The sequence below is a fragment of the Micromys minutus genome, assembly GCF_963924665.1.
Source record: "Micromys minutus genome assembly, chromosome: 6".
In the NCBI taxonomy this organism is placed as follows: domain Eukaryota; kingdom Metazoa; phylum Chordata; class Mammalia; order Rodentia; family Muridae; genus Micromys; species Micromys minutus.
Window position 1 is genome coordinate 68460059 of NC_137975.1, and position 17731 is coordinate 68477789.

General features: G+C 39.7%; 1 pseudogene across 1 annotated transcript; it reads right to left on the minus strand.

Moving 5' to 3' along the window:
• Positions 1 to 16289: 16289 nt before the first annotated feature.
• On the minus strand, positions 16290 to 16812 carry LOC308421906 (ADP-ribosylation factor 1-like; annotated as a pseudogene). The gene has a single exon. The product of its transcript is annotated as an ADP-ribosylation factor 1-like (transcript).
• Positions 16813 to 17731: the final 919 nt, after the last annotated feature.

Here is a 17731-nt window from a genome sequence, read left to right on the forward strand (position 1 = left end):
GCATATAAATCACAGATATAACTAACAATATGTCACACAAGCAAGATACAACAACCCTAAGCTTCTAGGAACCATTTCAATTAGTATAATTATCATTCTTATCTGATAAAATGGCCAAGGATTTACAAACAACACATAAAACACAGACCAAATGTATCATAAATTTGGCTTACTTAGAACAAATGGAAAGCTGGCGATTGTGAGCATTACGTTCAGACTTTCGTAGGATCATGTACAAGGCCTAGGTCATCAAGCAAAACACAGCAAGCTATGGGAGAGCATTTTATCCAATGAAATATTTTTTTGCTTATAATATCTGCTGCTGCAAATTTCTCAAATAAAAGCCAACATTACTTCTTTAAATGCGAGACTTAGGGAAAGAGTACTCAGGATATGACACCAGCAGACCTTGAGTTTGAATGTTTGCTAGCACACATACCTGCTTTCACATCTAGCCTATATGGGTGTGTAGGTTCACACAGCTCTTGCTCACTTATCCTAACCCTGAGGTAGTGCACTTCTAGGAGAATTCCACCATAATTTACATGGAGATAAACCTGCCTTTCTTTGATACCAGACATCCTTAAAGCGACAGGGTTTTGCATATCATTTGGTAATGTCTGATGACATCTGCATTGCCTCATCTGCAAGTGATTGCTGCTGAAGTCTAGTAGAAAGAAGCCAGAGATGCCTTTCAAACTTCTACAATCTACTCCTTTGCAGTGTCCTCAACATAGTATCCTAGTTGGGAATACTGCCAATAGTACTTTTTTTTTTTTTTTTTCACAAAACCTGTATTGAAAATGACATCGATTCAGCAATCCAGTTTAATTAGTCTAGATAATTCTTGGTAAGTTGGTCTTTTGATTTTTGCTTTTGTTAACAAAAAGTACCATTCTAACCTTAGCTGAGTGCCTGCCACATTAAGAGGTAGGTTAAAAAAAAATTTATTAAATAAATGGATAGAAATAAGGCAGGAAGTATAAAGGAAGAAAAGGACTGAATTGTGCTGGTTCAGAGTTTGCTGTTGTCATTGCTAACTGGCCTTACCTACTTGAATTAGTGGCAGTTAAAGAAGTTGCTGGATTAATAATCCCTCCTGAACAGTTGCTTGTCTGAAGGAGGTGACAAATAGAATACTTTAAAATAATATAATCAAATTTTCAATTCTACTCAACATTTCGTTATTTGATAAAATTGTTTAAATAATCTAAGTCAGCTGGGATGCCACTTAACTTCTGGATGGGTTGTGTGGTTTGTGTAGTTGTTTATTTGTTGATCTGTCTTCTCTTTACTTTTGTTCTCCTGATCTTTTCCAAACCCCCGAAAAACATCCAAGAGCCAAGGACCACTCATTTTCATGGCAAATACTTAGCAGGAAGGAAAGGATGATGTTTAGTGGACAGCTGTGAAGCAGAATGATGTGGAGAACAGGAAGGGATCGGGGTATAATTTTAAGACATATTGTAGCCTGTCTTCGTGGGTTCCTTTTTCCGCCACCGTTCTCTACTGCTTTTACACCCTTTCAACCTCCTAATACTAGATGAGAAAAAAAAGAGGATAAAGGAGAAGAGGGCATGATATTATTGTTAGACTCCTTCCTGCCCATTGGGTATTAAGTTCCTTGGGGCAAGTTTAATATTTTCTGTCAGTATATCTAAGTTCTGTTCTTCTTGTTATTTTTTTCTTTTATTGTGCATGACTACTTAACAAACTATGATCAATCACAACAACTAGCAAGAAGAAACCAACCTACCAAACAGCCCCCCAACTCTCAAAGTTCTGTCGTTTAAATACCCGCTGAAAAGTTCCCATACTTCCAAACATCACACAATCGCAGAACTTATCTGAAGCTGTGGAAATCATGTTCCCATTGGAGCGTGAAGTAAATAAAAATTGGATGCTGTGGAAAATCTGAAGAAGTCCCATATCACCACACCTGGAATTAAAATGAAAACACCTCCTTATTTCCTACTTTTGTATATCTTTTTTAAAGAAACCAAAATTCTCACTACAACCAACAGTTAATTTTAGTACTTAATATCAAGATGTTAGTCTTCAAGTTTCTGCCTCAATCCTTAAGGGACAATATAATATTTAATACCAAACATAAATAAACATCATGGTCTATTCGCATCATGGTCCCTCCAAGAATCATTATATTTATATCCCAACAGACTTCCCAAGCTTAATCAATATTCAACTTTCTCTCTTGTTACAAAACACACACACACACACACACACATACACACACACACACACACACACACACCATGTATATATATATACAAGATATCATATTATTAATATATACTAATATAAATATATATTGATTCAGATATCTCAATATCTTTTAAATATAGTCTACATTAAGTTAACTGTTTTCTCTAGATAGCAACTAATAATCTAGGTTTGTGATTCTTGATATCACATAGAAAGTGAATCTTCTCAGATTGATCATTTTGCTATTGTTCCATCTCTAACCCAGTGTCTGTTATCCTTGGTCATAATCTTCCAGAACCAAGTTGATACTGCTTCCTGTTTAAGTTTCTGATGCCTCCCATCTCAATCTCATCATATGAATCCAAAGAAGCTTTTAAAGACTCCTACTTTGTGAGCTGGCAGGCCTCCGGAAAGTGTGTTTTATTTTGAAAATGAAACAGAGGGCAGTGGGTAGCAATCTCACATCCAGGTTCATGTAGTAACAGCTGGACTGAATTTCAGGCTCCAGCTCTGGATGTCATCGCTGTTAGCACTGGTTCCAGCAAGAAAAATGATAACTGAGTTAGTGAATTAGACTGTCAAGTCCAAGTCAATGATCTAAGTAGTGATGTGAGCATGTCCCTGAAGGAGCCCTTCAATAGGAGCAGCTAACAAAGCTGCCAAATTATATACCCACAATTAGATCAAACAAAGCTCTATAGGCATTTCCCACAGAATTCACTCTTCATAAAACCACCCTGATAAAGCTACTAGGTGAATCCTTCCTACTTCATAACCTTAGAGCCAGCATGTGTGGAAGATGTTAGACATATGGCCCAATTGAAATCCTTTGTGAAATATCTGGAGGCAGGTAACAGAAATACTTCGTCCCAGATGAATTCACACAGAAGCAACTAGAAAGCGCCAAATCAACTCATACATGATGTTTGGACAGACTTCCCTCCGCTCACTGACCCTGGGATTCTCACAAGGACCGTGAGTAGCACAGCATCTTCCTCACCTGATTTCAGGTTGCTTTGCGTCTGTTGTGAGCTCTAATAAAATAACAACCTTCAGGACGAAACACCAGCGCATAGCCCACAAGAAGGAACTGAGTGAACCCTGGGGTGACTTGAAGCCACGCTTCACAGACATAATTTAGAAAACAGGTGGGGACACTCACTATGTAACCAAGTCCTACTCAGAACCAAATGTTGCATGTCCAGCAGCTGTGTCCCACCCACCCCGAGCTCCCAATTTACCAGGTGATCTGCTGTCAGCCTGTATCTAGCTCAGGTCCAGGTGACCCAAGAATGGTTGATTTTTGAAAGGCCTTGAGCTAGATTGCAGTCAGAACAGAGTGGGCATTCTTAAAGAGGAAGCACATAAACAAATAAAAAGGAAACTACGCTGAGGTAACCAGGCTGGAGAATATGGGCAGGTATTCCATCCTGAACAGTCTCTTCAGAGGGCATGTGCATCAAGGAATAGAACAATAGAGAGCAGCAGTATAGAGAAAACTTAAATACAGCGTTAGCACAAAAACTACACAAAAAGCACACACACTCAGCCAAGTCATATTGCTTACTAAGTATTTTCTTTCCTATTCTTTAGTTCTGGTTTTTATTCCATCTTGGTGCAGGATTTTGCTTTGTTACCAAGGCTCATCTTGAACTTACAGGCTCAAATGACTCTCCAGCTTCAGCCCCCTCATCCTTGGGACCCCACGATTTATATATTAAGTCTGACTTCTTTTGTTTTTCTAATTCTTGGTGTTCCACAGCTATAAGTGTTCCTTGGAGTTTTAATAGGCACATGCAATTGGATTGTAATGTTGAGACGGCAGTGTTAAACTTGGATCTACCAAATTTTAATATGATTAAACAAATTGAACCTTCCGGAGGTGACACCTTGACTGATTTGATGCATATTTAATCCATCTCATTATTAGCAATTTCTCTGATAATTCTGGTGGCATGCTAGTCTTTCAGTTACTATGCAGCATTTCTGTTTTTGTTGTTGTTGTTGTTTTAACTGACAAAATTGCTTCTAAATTATTCCTGAATATGCCAATTTTCTTCATACCTTGTCAACATTTTATGTTAATTGTTTTAAAACCAGGCTTAGTTAAAATAGAGAGAGAGAGAGAGAGAGAGAGAGAGAGAGAGAGAGAGTATGTGTGTGTTTGTGTGTGTGTGTGTGATGTCCTTACTCATTTCCCTATTAGGTTGAGTATGGCTGTGACTCTTGTCATACTGATATGCATAGTATGTGTCTCACAAAACTAGATCAGCTTATTCTATTTTTTTAAAATGTTGAAACTATAAGTTAAAAATTGTAGACCTCTCTTGGTGCTAAGAATTAAAAAAGGATGAGTATTGGCTCTCTTGTAAGATAAGTAAATTAATAAGTTATTCAGTATCACAGTTCTGGTGAAGACAGTGTTACATGTCCTCCACCACAGCAGTAAAAGCTGGGGCAGCCACATGCTTTGTCAAAGCAGTCTCTGTATTTATCTAATTCTGATTAAAGAGAGTACTTGGAATCAGCACAATGGTTGAATAAATAAGCTGAGACTTAAAGGGATCTGAATTAAAGTGCTTTCTGTGTTTTATTTGCCAGGGAACATTAATACACTTAATTTCAGCATTCATGGTTTAGCTGTGCTTTGGGAAGCACAACAACACTACTTCACTGTGTTCTGTGAGCATTAGATGAAGCAATACATATAAAACTAGCAATAGGTACATGGTAACTCCATTTATGCTTTACAAGAATAGCACAGGACATACACAGTGATAACTCAGTATGTGTTGACTTTATAAAACTAATGTTATTATGCCTGCTACTCACAGGCCCCAATAGCAAATCAAAACAGGAGTTCAGAGCCCAAGAAGGTAAAACCCAGGTTAGGCAACATGCTTTGTATAATTTTGTCCAGAACAAAAATGGTTATACTGTTAGGACAGTGATATGATTCTCAACTAAAAAAGCATTGTGCTATTCCTCTTCTGGTTGTTATTCCAGTTAGGTTCAACATTCCATACCCAAACCCCAGAAGGATGATTAAGTGTTTCTCCGAGTCATATGTCGACCCATCTATCTGTCTTGCCTCTAGAACTGAAGCCCATCCTACCACAGACTTAGCAGCACTCCTGGTTCCTGACAATAGCAACTCTGATTTAACAGGAGAATGGTCTTGTATCTCCACAGGTAAGCACTACTGGGAAGGATTTGCGCTCACTCTCTTGTGCTATGATTTGTCAACTCAAAATTATACAGAGCTTTGGGGGTGAAGGATGTAACTGAGTGATAAAAATTGTACTTAGTATGTGCTAACTGGTGGGAAATACTTCATTCTATCTATCTATCTATCTATCTATCTATCTATCTATCTATCTATCCATAATCTGTCCATCCATCTATCTATCCATCATATGTCTGTCTATCTCTCCCTATCTATCTATCTATCTATCTATCTATCTATCTATCTATCTATCATCTCTATATTTGTCTGTGTGACATGTGACATATATCTCTATTAACTATGTCTGTCTACTATGTGTCACATGTCATATATGACATGGCTCTTTAAAAATATTTACTCCTGTGTGTTTTTATGAAGTATGGGATTTACTCTATTTCTCCATTGATGTTTTTCCTCTAGTATTTTTAGTTGTTACTATATTTTGTTAGAACAGTTGTCCCTATATTTAGTTTATTCTGAGATTCATAGCTACATTCAATGTTTGCCAGCACTCTCTTTTTTGTTCTTCCAATCTCTCTCTCTCTCTCTCTCTCTCTCTCTCTCTCTCTCTCTCTCTCTCTCTCTCTCTCCCTCCCTCCCTCCCTCCCTCCCTCTCTTTCTCTCTCTCTTTTTCTGTTTCTTTCTCTTGTGTGTGTGTGTGTGTGTGTGTGTGTGTGTGTGTGTGTGTGTGTGTGTGGTATAGGTATATGTATATGTATGTGTATGTGCATGTGTGTGCTGGTGATTACACCCACATGTATTCATGTAGAATTTAAAGATCCGAGCTATCTAGTCTTTCCTTTCACTGTCCTTGTATGTAAATGCAGGAATTCTCATTGAAGCTGAAGACTGCTGTGTGCTAGATTGACCAGCCAGCCAGTAAAGCTCCAGAATCTGAGGAACTCTCACTAATGGGACTTGAGCTTGTATGTAGGGCTAGAGATCCAAACTCAGGTCTTTACACTTGCACAGTAGGCACTGTGTCATGAAGTGCTACTTTCTTATAGATTTAAAATACTTTCAGACATTAATTATAATCTGACATTTTTTCTCCCAAGATGGCAGAACAAACAACTATTAATAAGAAAACCTGACAAAAGAAGACTAAACAAGGTTATCATATAGATTCTACATTTACATTTCTTTGTGTCCAACCATAGAAATGGAAAACCTCTCTCCCAGGTCAGGTTCTTATTGATTTCTGTTGTTAGTACAAACCCCATAAGTTTTTTGCTTAACTTTAAATTTTAAATTCTAAGGTAGCCAACCATCTGATTTTCTTGTTTACTACTGTGTCCCCAAGAGGCAACATGCTTTCTCGTATCAAACAGGTGGTTTGAGACAAAAGTTATGTGGCAAAGTGTGAGTGACATAATGTGCTTACCATTTGCTCTGTTGTGCTGTAGGATAAAACATGTGACACCCCCGCATTATGCATCCCCATCACTTCTAATATGAAACTGCTCAGTAGTGAAGAAAGAAGGCCACAGTGGGAGACACTCTCAGGAGATTTGAAGATAGACTTCTAGCAGATTTTAATCTTGTGTGATTCTGTACTCTAACACTGAAGGACAGAAGAAGTAAGTGGCTTAAGGCAAGATCAGAGAAAATACAACTCGGAGAACCTTTTGTCAAAGGTGCTATGGTAGAACTGGGTGTGAGACACCAATGGCAGAATGCTCATCTTCTGTACAAATGATCCCACGTTCACAGTGCTCGGGATTGTCTTTTGACAATGCAGGTGTCTTTGGTCTTAGGAATAGAAATTGAACCACTTTCATGGGAAGAGTAAGATGTTTATCTAATACTGAGAGTGTATTTTGAGTGGACATACTTATCAGGGGTTTTTTATGTCCACAGTGATTGTATTGCACAAAATAATGATTGATACACTACCATAATGTCTTCTATAACTAAACATCTCAGTTTGTAGATAATCTGAGAGAATTTTAATTTTAGGATAATGAAAATATTTACCACACTAAAAATACCCTTACCACTATTTCTAAAGCCAAACTAGAGACCCCAACAAGGGTCAATGTCTAATACTAAACATAAATATTGACATCATCAGGCAGAATAAGACATTATTAAATACTATTTCAAGATGGTATTTTTACAACATTTATAGATGCATAGATATTTCCTTCCCTTGTCCTCTGCCTAAACAGTATATGTGCTCGTCTTCCATTTTAACTGTGTCAAGAGAAAATTTCAGTGCATTAAGTATATTCAGGGTATTGTGTGTCACGGTCTGTCTGCAGAACATTTTATGTCCCCAAATTCAAACTCCGTACCATTAAATAATAACTTTCCATTTCCTTTTCCCAGTAATCTCTGCCAACAACCATTTTACTTCCTGCCTCTATGAATTTGAGTGTTTTATTATTTGACAATAGCAAATCATTTTAACTGCAACATAATTATCTTAATTGTAATACCCTAAATCTTGTAGATGATGTTCCTAGCATTGGCATATACACAAAACACTCATAGTTTAGCGATCCAGTCCAAGCTCTGGCCTGATGGAGACCTGCCTCTGGCAAATAAAACAAAGCCTCTTTATTTCCCTGTTTTGATCAGCCCTAAACCATCTTGCTGGGGTTCTGGTACTGCTTACAGACGCTGAATGTTTCTGATGGTGCAAACGTAAGTCATAAAACTATCTACAGTACTTGCTTTAATAGTATTCACTGCCACTTAACTGTAAACAGACTTGTAATATGGCTGTAAAACTCATAAGTTGCTGAAAGAGGCTATAATAAAGTCATAATAATTGCTAGTGCAAACACTGCCAGAGAGCCCAGTGATGGCTGACTGGCCATGGAGGATGGTATGTGTGATGTAAACGGGAAAGAAACCTGGGTTATGGCCATTTAGTATTGTTTCTAGTGGTGCTTGTCTTTTCTGTGATCTTCAGTGCCCAAATACCTTAGTATTAGTGGTTGTTGGTTGTTATAAAAACAAATACTACGCCAAACCTGCCTTACTGAAGATAGGGACACCCTCAAGACTCTCTAGTCTCTTCTAGAATAGGATCATCCTTTCAGCAGGAAGATGTAGGCAAATATTTGAAATAAAGGTTGTCAATCACAGTCATTCCATAGTAAAATCAATTCCTACTGGCGAAGTGTGCCAGTCCTTGTGCTGATAATAAAAGAACTCTTCTTTACAGCAGAAAAAGACTAAACTATTTGTCTGCATTGTTCTAGCTTGAATTATTTTGGGCTTTTACAGCTACAAGATATTTCTTAGAGACCTTGGACTTTCCCAGTTCAGATGGTGTCAAAAAAATGGATAAATGCATACTTATATTTCAACCAGGGTCTTGGTTTCTATTTACAGAACACAGCTCCTGAAAGTCAACTTGAGAATCTCCTTCCTGGGATATTTTTCATACGTATAAAGTTTATTGAGGATGGCATCAACGTTGACACTGACATGTTTCAGAGACAGGATCAGAGCATTGGAAACTGCTTCCATTTCAGTTGCTGGCAGCATGAAGCAAGCATCCCACTACCAATTGCAGGTAAGTGGAGGACTCTTTGCTCTGAAGGAAGTAAATTTGCAATTGTGAGTTCAAAGCCTACTAACAAACTTTGAGAGAGAAGGAGATGAGAGGCTGTATCTAGGACCTTTTTTTTTTTTTTTTTTTGCATTGGATTCTGTGGTCAGTGTTTGTAGCTATTGTAGCTATGGGTTTGCTGCTTTAGTTAAATGTTGTCATTTACTTGGCCGGTATGTTACCAATCAGTGTGCACCTATAACCATTTTCTAAACTACCACTCCCATACCACATTGATCCAGACACTAGAGATCTGGTAATAAATGATCAGGTTCAGCTTCTCCCAGTTGAGTCACTTGCAGGTTGGTGTCACTCAATCTGTCACTGAGGGAAGTTGTCCTGTGGTTCTCTTCCATACTTGTATGAATAGGATGCACACTACAACTGCCACCCTTTCCATCAAATTCTCCAATAAACGAGTTTTAAAGGTTTTTTTTTTTATCAATAGTAAATTTGAAGAGAAACTCAAGAAGATGACTTCATGAACTGGCAATGGACTTTTAGGTGATTCTTCATGTTTTTAGCCTTTATGAAGGATGGGAATCATTATATAAACATATTTTGACATCAGCAATTCTTTTATAATGCTTAGTGATGACTGTCACTGTGATACTGAAATTTACCCAAAACTCAGTCTGAACCTCATCTCCTTCCTGGATTCGGTTTCTTAAAAGAAATAAATAACTTGTTTTCTTTCCAGACCTAACCATGGCACTGTGTGTGTGTGTGTGTGTGTGTGTGTGTGTGTGTGTGTGTCTGTGTGTGTATGTGTGTGTGTGTGTGTCTGTGTGTTACAGAATTCTGAGATCACATGAAGGTTCAGACATTTCATGATGGAACAGAATAATGATATTGTATCATAACTTGAGCCTTCTTTTCCCATGAGGTCCTCAAAACTAAGGACTTGACATCTTGTATTTATATTCCTAGCTCACATTGCTGCATACAATTGCCTGTGAAATCCAACTATATTGTGGCAGTGGGTCTGAATTCAAAAACTCAAAAAATTGCAAATAATTTTCTTCTTGTTTAGCATTTTTTTGCTATTTTAAGGAATTTTTAGAACTATACTCATTTCACCATTGCACGACACTATAATCATATCAACACTAGGCATGATATATTCTGAACTTTCTTTCAACTTTTTGTGTTTCTCCTTCAATTCTGTTCTTAATTTACTTCCTGACATCCTCTCGGGGTACCTACATCACTGTAGTCTTAAAACTTCCTGAAGATGGTCGTAGTGTCACCCACAGTATAAAAACTCTTAGAAAAGTAGCTTGAAGTTGGGAATCCTTCTGTTATACCCACGAACCTGCTCTCTAAAATATTGTGCTCACTTATCAAAAATGCATTTTCTTTTACACTTGGTAAATCAAATGTGATCACTCTCTCTCTCTCTCTCTCTCTCTCTCTCTCTCTCTCTCTCTCTCTCCCTCTATCTCTTCATTTATTTTATATTCTTAATTAAATATGATTTTGAAAACCACATGAAGTAATTTGGAGAAGATTATGTAAAACCCAATCACTTCAACACTGAAGCCTGAACAAGATGGTATTTTTTTCCTGCCTTGGCTGTATCCTTACACTAATGCTATAGCTGTTCAAGTCACACCTTGAATCTAATTCTGCTCGCCTCTTCATGGAAATGTGATATTCTATGAAAATGGGGTTTCCTGAGCACAGAGTGTATCCTAAATGTGTTATATACCAGGATCCAGAGACTGTCCTGAATATGTTATAAACCAGGAACCTTGTGTTCTTTCAGTACTCTGCTTAAAATTTATGGACACTTATTACACTTATTCGTTCAGATTTGGGCATGGGGTGTATCTTTTTCTGATTCTGGCCTGTGTGTGTGTGTGTGTGTGTGTGTGTGTGTGTGTGTGTGTGTGTGTGTGCAAATACGTGTGTGATGTGTACATATTTGTGTGTGATTGTGTGTGTGAGAGAGAGAAAGATAGACTCAAAGTCCAAATGGTGCTATGCGAAGTAGAATTTTCTTTCACATATATCATACTCATAGTAGTAATTTAAACAACTGTTGTTGATTGACTATCTTAAAGCCACACTTTCTCTTGATCTGCATGATGGGTTCATCTTATAAAGAAAGAAACAAACGAAGCAGGGAAGTCTGTCTAAAGAGGCTGGCTATTGGTGGCAACTGAATAAATTCAATCTCCAAAGCCTTAGCTACAAGTCTTCCTGTAGAGAAAGAATAGCAGAGAAAGAAAGGCTGGATGGAGGATAAATAGACAGGGTCGGGACAAACGTAGGTTCACATGTTCTTTAATAGACATTAGAGCTTGACGCAAGCAGAGGTGAGGAAAGGCTTAAACAGATGCCTACATAAATAAATCTCCACAGATGCTTTTATGTTTGTGTCAGACACCCTGCATAGCCTGGTTAGCTCATCACTGAGAAGGCCTATGGCAGCTTACCACAGCAAAGGTCTTCATACAACTGTGACCTCTAAATGAGAGCTGGGCAGGCAGGGCCCTTAACCTAGAGACAGTCATTGTACCAGGCAACGATCTAAGCCTGCACCCCCTCTTCATTGTTCTTTGGAGCTGGGTGCTGCATCCTGCTATGCATGGACAGGAAGGGGAGGCTCTCTAAAGACTGCCTTCTGGCCTCTGTATTATCGTCTTCCTAAAGGATACTACAACATTCAGGAATTGTGGTATTTTTCCAACTTGGAATTGAATATACAATAGGTTTTTTTGTATCCAATGTTTAAGTAAGTTATGTTGTGTTAAATGGGGGTGGGGGGTAGGAGAGAGACCTTGAAGTTTATAAAAACCATATTGTATGCTCCATAGGCAGGACTCACTGTTTTGGAACCTTTTTTATTCTCCTGGGAAGACTCATAATGCAGTCTTATGAGTTTTGTTTGTTGTTATATTTTCCCCTTTATCCTTTCTCTCTACCTCCCGAGTCGCTTGTCTTTTTATATGCTTTGCAGAGGTATATTGCTGACACAATAGCCTGGAGCAAGGAGCCGCTGGAGCCACTTCTGTTCCAGGGTGTAATTACACACACAGGGTGTATTTATAGCAATAGAGGTGCCAAAGTGGGGGCGGAAAAGAAAAGAAGGGTTTCTTGCCTTAGGCGGGTGGCTCCTTGAGTCAGCAATGCAAACTCTGCAAGGGGTACTGCGCAGTGGTCAGAGTGTTCCAAGGAGGCCAGTCCTTGCTCAGAAAGGCTACCCTGCTGCTAACTGCACTCCTCAGTGCAGGATAGAAAAGAGAAAATATCTATATGTGTGCTGGGATCCTTCTTCCTCCCTCATCGGAGGTTCTCTAATTACAGGCTGGTGAGATGGTTCAATGGTAAAGTCACCTATGAGCCTCAATTTTATCTTTTCCCCCTGGAACCCCCTCAGTGGAAGGGAAGAACAAACTCTCTCAAGCTGTGCTCTGACCTCCACACCCCCACCCCCTCCAAACACACATGCCCATAAATGCAAAACTAAAATGGATGAAAATATAAACAGAAAAGTTTGTCATACCATGTTTCTGGCAGTCCTAGTGATTCTGCAAGCCAGGCTCACAGACTGTTAAGGAGCAGAGAGGTATGGATGACCTCACAGGGGAGAGTGGGGCTAGGCTCTGGGCTCCTGCCCAAGCCCCCAAAAGATTCACTTTACCACGACATGCATGTGGACGTTTTAAATTCACGTTCATCTGTAGAAAAGAGTTCAGTTAGTTAAAGTTCAGCTTGTCTCTACTCTACAAGTATTCTCTTGTCCCATGAAATGATCGTCCAGAAGCCTCATTAAATGATGTTTGGAAAGCCCCGCTGTACACAGGTACACACACATAACTCCCTGCTTTGGGCTCCTGACAATGCACTGGGATCTCTCTGCTTCTGGTGAAAAAGGACACTTTTCTTAGCCATCATCAATCATTTTACCTTGAAATGGTTAGGACTGTTTTACATTAACCTTTCCCTTTTGAAAGGTAAACCTAAATGTATGTTATCAACTGCCTGGAAATTTCAGTTGTCTAATGCAACATTGTAATCTATAATCACTATGTGTTCATTAGATGTCTAAAACTTCTTCATCCCACATGACAGTGCCATATCCCCAACACAGACATGCCTATGGCTGTCACCTTCTGCTCTCTCTTTCTATGAGATGTGATGCTCTTATTCTATGTGTAAGAGAGATTATTATTGGCTTTTCCATGCTGGCTCATTTCACTTAGCCATATATTTTATTCACTTGTCTCACGTTACAAAATTTCCCTTTGAATGAATAAATATTGCATTGTGTATGAGTGTGTATTTTTTACTTTTTTCAACTTAAAGTGCAGAAAAGAACACGAATATACATTCCTCAAAGAAGATAGGCAAAGAATCAACAAGTATGAAGGGGAAAGTCTCATTAGCACCAATCTCCAGGGGAATGTGACTCGGTCCCTCAGGCTGGAGAGACAGTTAGACAATCTGAGAGCACTGACTGATCTTCAGGAGGACCCAGCTTCTATGCCTAGCACACATGTGGCGACTCACAACCATCTATAGCTCCAGTCTCACACGACCAGACATTTTCTTGTGACCTTCATGGGCACTGCTCACATAAAGTACATAGACATACTCACAGATAAAATACTCCTACATGTAAACTAAAAATAAATACATCTTTTTAAAACTATAAAGACCCCATAGTGTGATATCACTTAAACCTACAATGCCTATTACCAGAAAACATGGTGATAAGAGTCAGTTATGTGCAAAAAAAGAAAAAAAAATCTATCCCACTGTTGATAGGTACGTAATAAACTGAAAGCCTTCATGGGCCAACAGTATGGATTTTTCTCAAAAATGAAGGCGAGAACTACTGTGATGCAGCATTTTATTTTACTATATTACCCAGCATTTCACTGTGTGAAAACAGTGGACGGGGAACAAGAATACAATGTCAAAGAGAAGCTGTACTTCATGTTCACCACAGCATTGTTTTACAACACAAAATACAGAACTGTTAGAAACAGAAATGCAGTGTGTGTGTGTGTGTGTGTGTGTGTGTGTGTGTGTGTGTGTGTGTGTTTTGTTAGTCTTTATGTTTCTAAATAGGGCTATTTGTTTATAACAGGCTTAAAGTATATCTTGAGATTAGGTCGTTCGATGGCTTCTGCTTCATTTTTCTTAATTGATTACTTTGGTTGTTAGAGGGCTTTTAAATATCATTTTCACTTTGGTAAAAAGGATCACTGAAACTTTGATAGAGGTCACAGGATCTATTGATTACTTTTGATAGCATGAATATTTTAGCACTATTAATTTTTTTAATGTATCCCCATTTGTACACTGATTCTTCTATTTCTTTCTTTAGTGTTTTGTATTTTCAGTGTACAGATCTAGCACTTAATTGGTTAATCTTAGTTTTTAGTTTTTAAAAATGAGTGTGATTGAGAGAGGGGGGGAGGAAGGGAGGGAGGGAGAGAGAGAGTGTGTGTGTGTTCTATGAAGCATTCTGGGAGTACAAAAGATACCTGTTGAGAGTTGGTTCTCTCCTGCCACCTTGTGGGACCCTAGGATTGAACTCAGGGCATCAGGTCTGTGCACAAGCATTTTAGAAGCCAATGGCTTTTAAGTGTTCGATGCTATTATTACTGGGATGACAATGTTTTACATCATAGTTGCATCTTCCAATCATGAGATTTTTCACACCAACGCTTTTGAAAATGTCACATATTGATTAGTTTTCCAGTTTCCCTCCTGTTGTCATTTTCTAGTGGTCTGAGAATACGCTTGATGTGCCCTGAAGATTTTTGAGTTAACTGTGATTTACTGTGTGTCCTAACAGTTGACTTTCCCTGGAAACTGTTCTGTGTGTAATTCAGTGGGATACTCTGTGGCTATTAAATGCACTGGTCTCTGCATGTCGGTTCGATCAATCGCTCTTTGGAATAGATTGTGTGTGTGTGTGTGTGTGTTTTCTTACGGAGTTTATGTCTGAATAACCTTTACATTGTTGAAAGTGTGGCATTATGTTTCTTTACAACCCCTGCATTCTACATTTTCTGTGTTCTATTTGCATTAACTCTATATATCTGGAAGTCTCAGTGTTGGGTTAAACATGGTTAAACTTGTACCATCCTTATGACTTTACCCTCTTATCCCTACATAATGATTCCTGTTATGTCTTTGGGCTGTTCTTTTTTCTTTTCTTTTCTTTTTTTTTTTAATAGTTAAGAAGCTTTATTCTAATAGCTATAATTACAGTGCTCGTCGCAATGAAAACTGAAACCAAGTATACAGAACAGTGGATTACTAATCATGTATTGAAAGCGGTCACAGGTTCTATGACACCAAATAAACCAGTTCTGTGATTTCCCCGGGATAAATTTAACAGCTCAGGCTTCTTCAGTGTTTATCAAAATACAAAAGAGAAAAGTAAAACTCATTTTTTGATGACGAATAAGACCCTTGCAGGCCGAGGGAGGAAGCTACTTCACACATGGAGATGGGGGTGCTTCAGGATGTGTGTCTGTAATGGACCGACCCTCCTGCCTTGCACTCCTGCTGGTAAGATCCGGACCTCCTGCCAGCGCATCCAAGTGGGCCCAAGAGTAAGATGGGTAAGCAGGCTGCCACTGGGCCTGCACCCCAAAATGGCTCCAGCCCACCCCTAGGTGACCGTGTGAGCACAAGAACTAGGATGCTACGGAATGCAGGTGACCCAAAGACAGGCGAGTCACGGTGGCTCTACTGCGACCATGCAGCGGATGGTGGTTTGTTCGTCGCCTTGTCTCCTGTTCCCACTGGGAAACAAGTGATCTGATAACTAGCATTCAGGCCATTAACTGCCAAACCTGCGCTAGTCAAAGTCTCTGTTCTGTGTGTTGAAGTGTTCTTGTTCTGTATTTTTAACTATTTTTTTTAAAAAATGCAGAATTTGGGGTCAAAACCAACCAACAAATGGCTACCGACACCAGTCTACAGCCCAATAGTTCCTGGAGGACAAGGACCCCTACACTCAAATCCCTTCTCTGTACTGACCGTGACTTGATTCTCTTTTTGCAATAGAAAAGCTCAGTAATATTTCATAGAAGCACCAGAAACTGCCTCATTGGAAACAAACTATTTACATTAAATAAAAACCTGGCTGCAGGCTGCATCTGCGCATGTACAGCACGGTGCGATGCACACTGTGACCAACCCATGGAGACAGCTTCTGGGACCGCAGAGTCGCACGTTTGCCACATGAGAGGAAAGCAGAGGCCAGAGAGAAGGAAGTGAGGGAGGGTTGGAGAGAGGTCTGGTTCACTTCCGGTTCCGGAGCTGATTAGGCAGCCAGTCTAGTCCTTCTTAGAGCCCGTCCCCGCTGGTGGCACAGGTGGCCTGAATGTACCAGTTCCTGTGGCATAGAGAATGCAGCCCCACCTTGTCTGCATTTCAGCAGCATTCATGGCATTGTTCTGAGACAAAGCATCTCGGAACTCATCTTCAGCGAGCATCCTCATGTTGTTCTTGTAGGGCCTAGTTCACACACTCTGTCACTGCTGTCCACTACGAAGATCAAACCTTGGGTGTTCTGGAAGTAGAGGTGCTACAGGAGCTGGAACTTGTCCTGGACGCCCACATCCCACACGGTAAAGCTGACATTCTTGTATTCAACTGTCTCCACGTTGAAAGCAATGGTAGGAGTGGTGGTCACAATTTCGCCCAGCTTCAGTTTGTACAGAATTGTTGTCTTACCTGCAGCATTCAGGCCCACCATGAGAATGAGCATTCCCCCCTCCCCTGAAGAAAAGCCCTTGAAGAGGTTTGCAAAGATATTCCCCATGCTTGTGGACAGGTGGAAGGGACACTGGCCAGAGACCTCCCCTCTGGCTGCTCCCAGCCAAGCATTGGTTTTGCTCCCACAGGATGGTGGCCGCTGACTGGGCTGTTTTATCTTAATGTTACTGACAAATTCCTCAGCAGAAACTTTGCAGATGACAAAGATAATGGAATGTTATATTCAAAGAAATGGAATAAAATATGTTGATTGAAAGTACTAGTCCTAACTGTCCTTCAGAACTGGAGGATAGATTAAAAACCTTTCAGAGAGGGGAGTTTTCACTAGTAGGCAAATAGTCCTATTCTGAAGACTCTCCGACTGGGAAGTTGGTGAAAAGTCACTTTGTCTCTAGTATGAACGTTGAAGGGGAAAGTATTAACAATAACTATGGTTATGATAATTGGCTAATGGGTATGTAATTTAGACAAGATGTGAGTGGTGACATTAATAACTAAATATGGAGGAGGAGAATTGGGAGGATCGGCGATTCTGAGGTAGGCCAGTGGGCAGCGATTAGCAGGAAGAATCCCCACTGGAGTTCTTTGCCTGGCCCAGTGCCAGCTCTACAGTTAGGCACCAAGACCTGGAGCTTGACTCCATCCAGCGTGGCTTCCTGCCAGGAAATAGAGAGGCAAGGGCAGTGCATACATCCTCGAAGGCATACTTAAGGAGCCTCTGCTCAGTAGTCTAGAGCTGGGCCCAAGGGTCTGGCATGCAGACATGACCACCCTGGAATCTCCTTTCTATTCATTTCCCTGATTGCTCTCCTGCTTCCTCATTACACCTGTCATAACTGCATTTGGGTCTTTTATTCACACACTGATGAGACGGTTATGTCTGGATCAAGCATGATGTCTCAGGCATGCTGTTCATTCTGAGTAAGAGATACCGCATGGCTTGGCACTTGTGGAGCTTGGGGTCG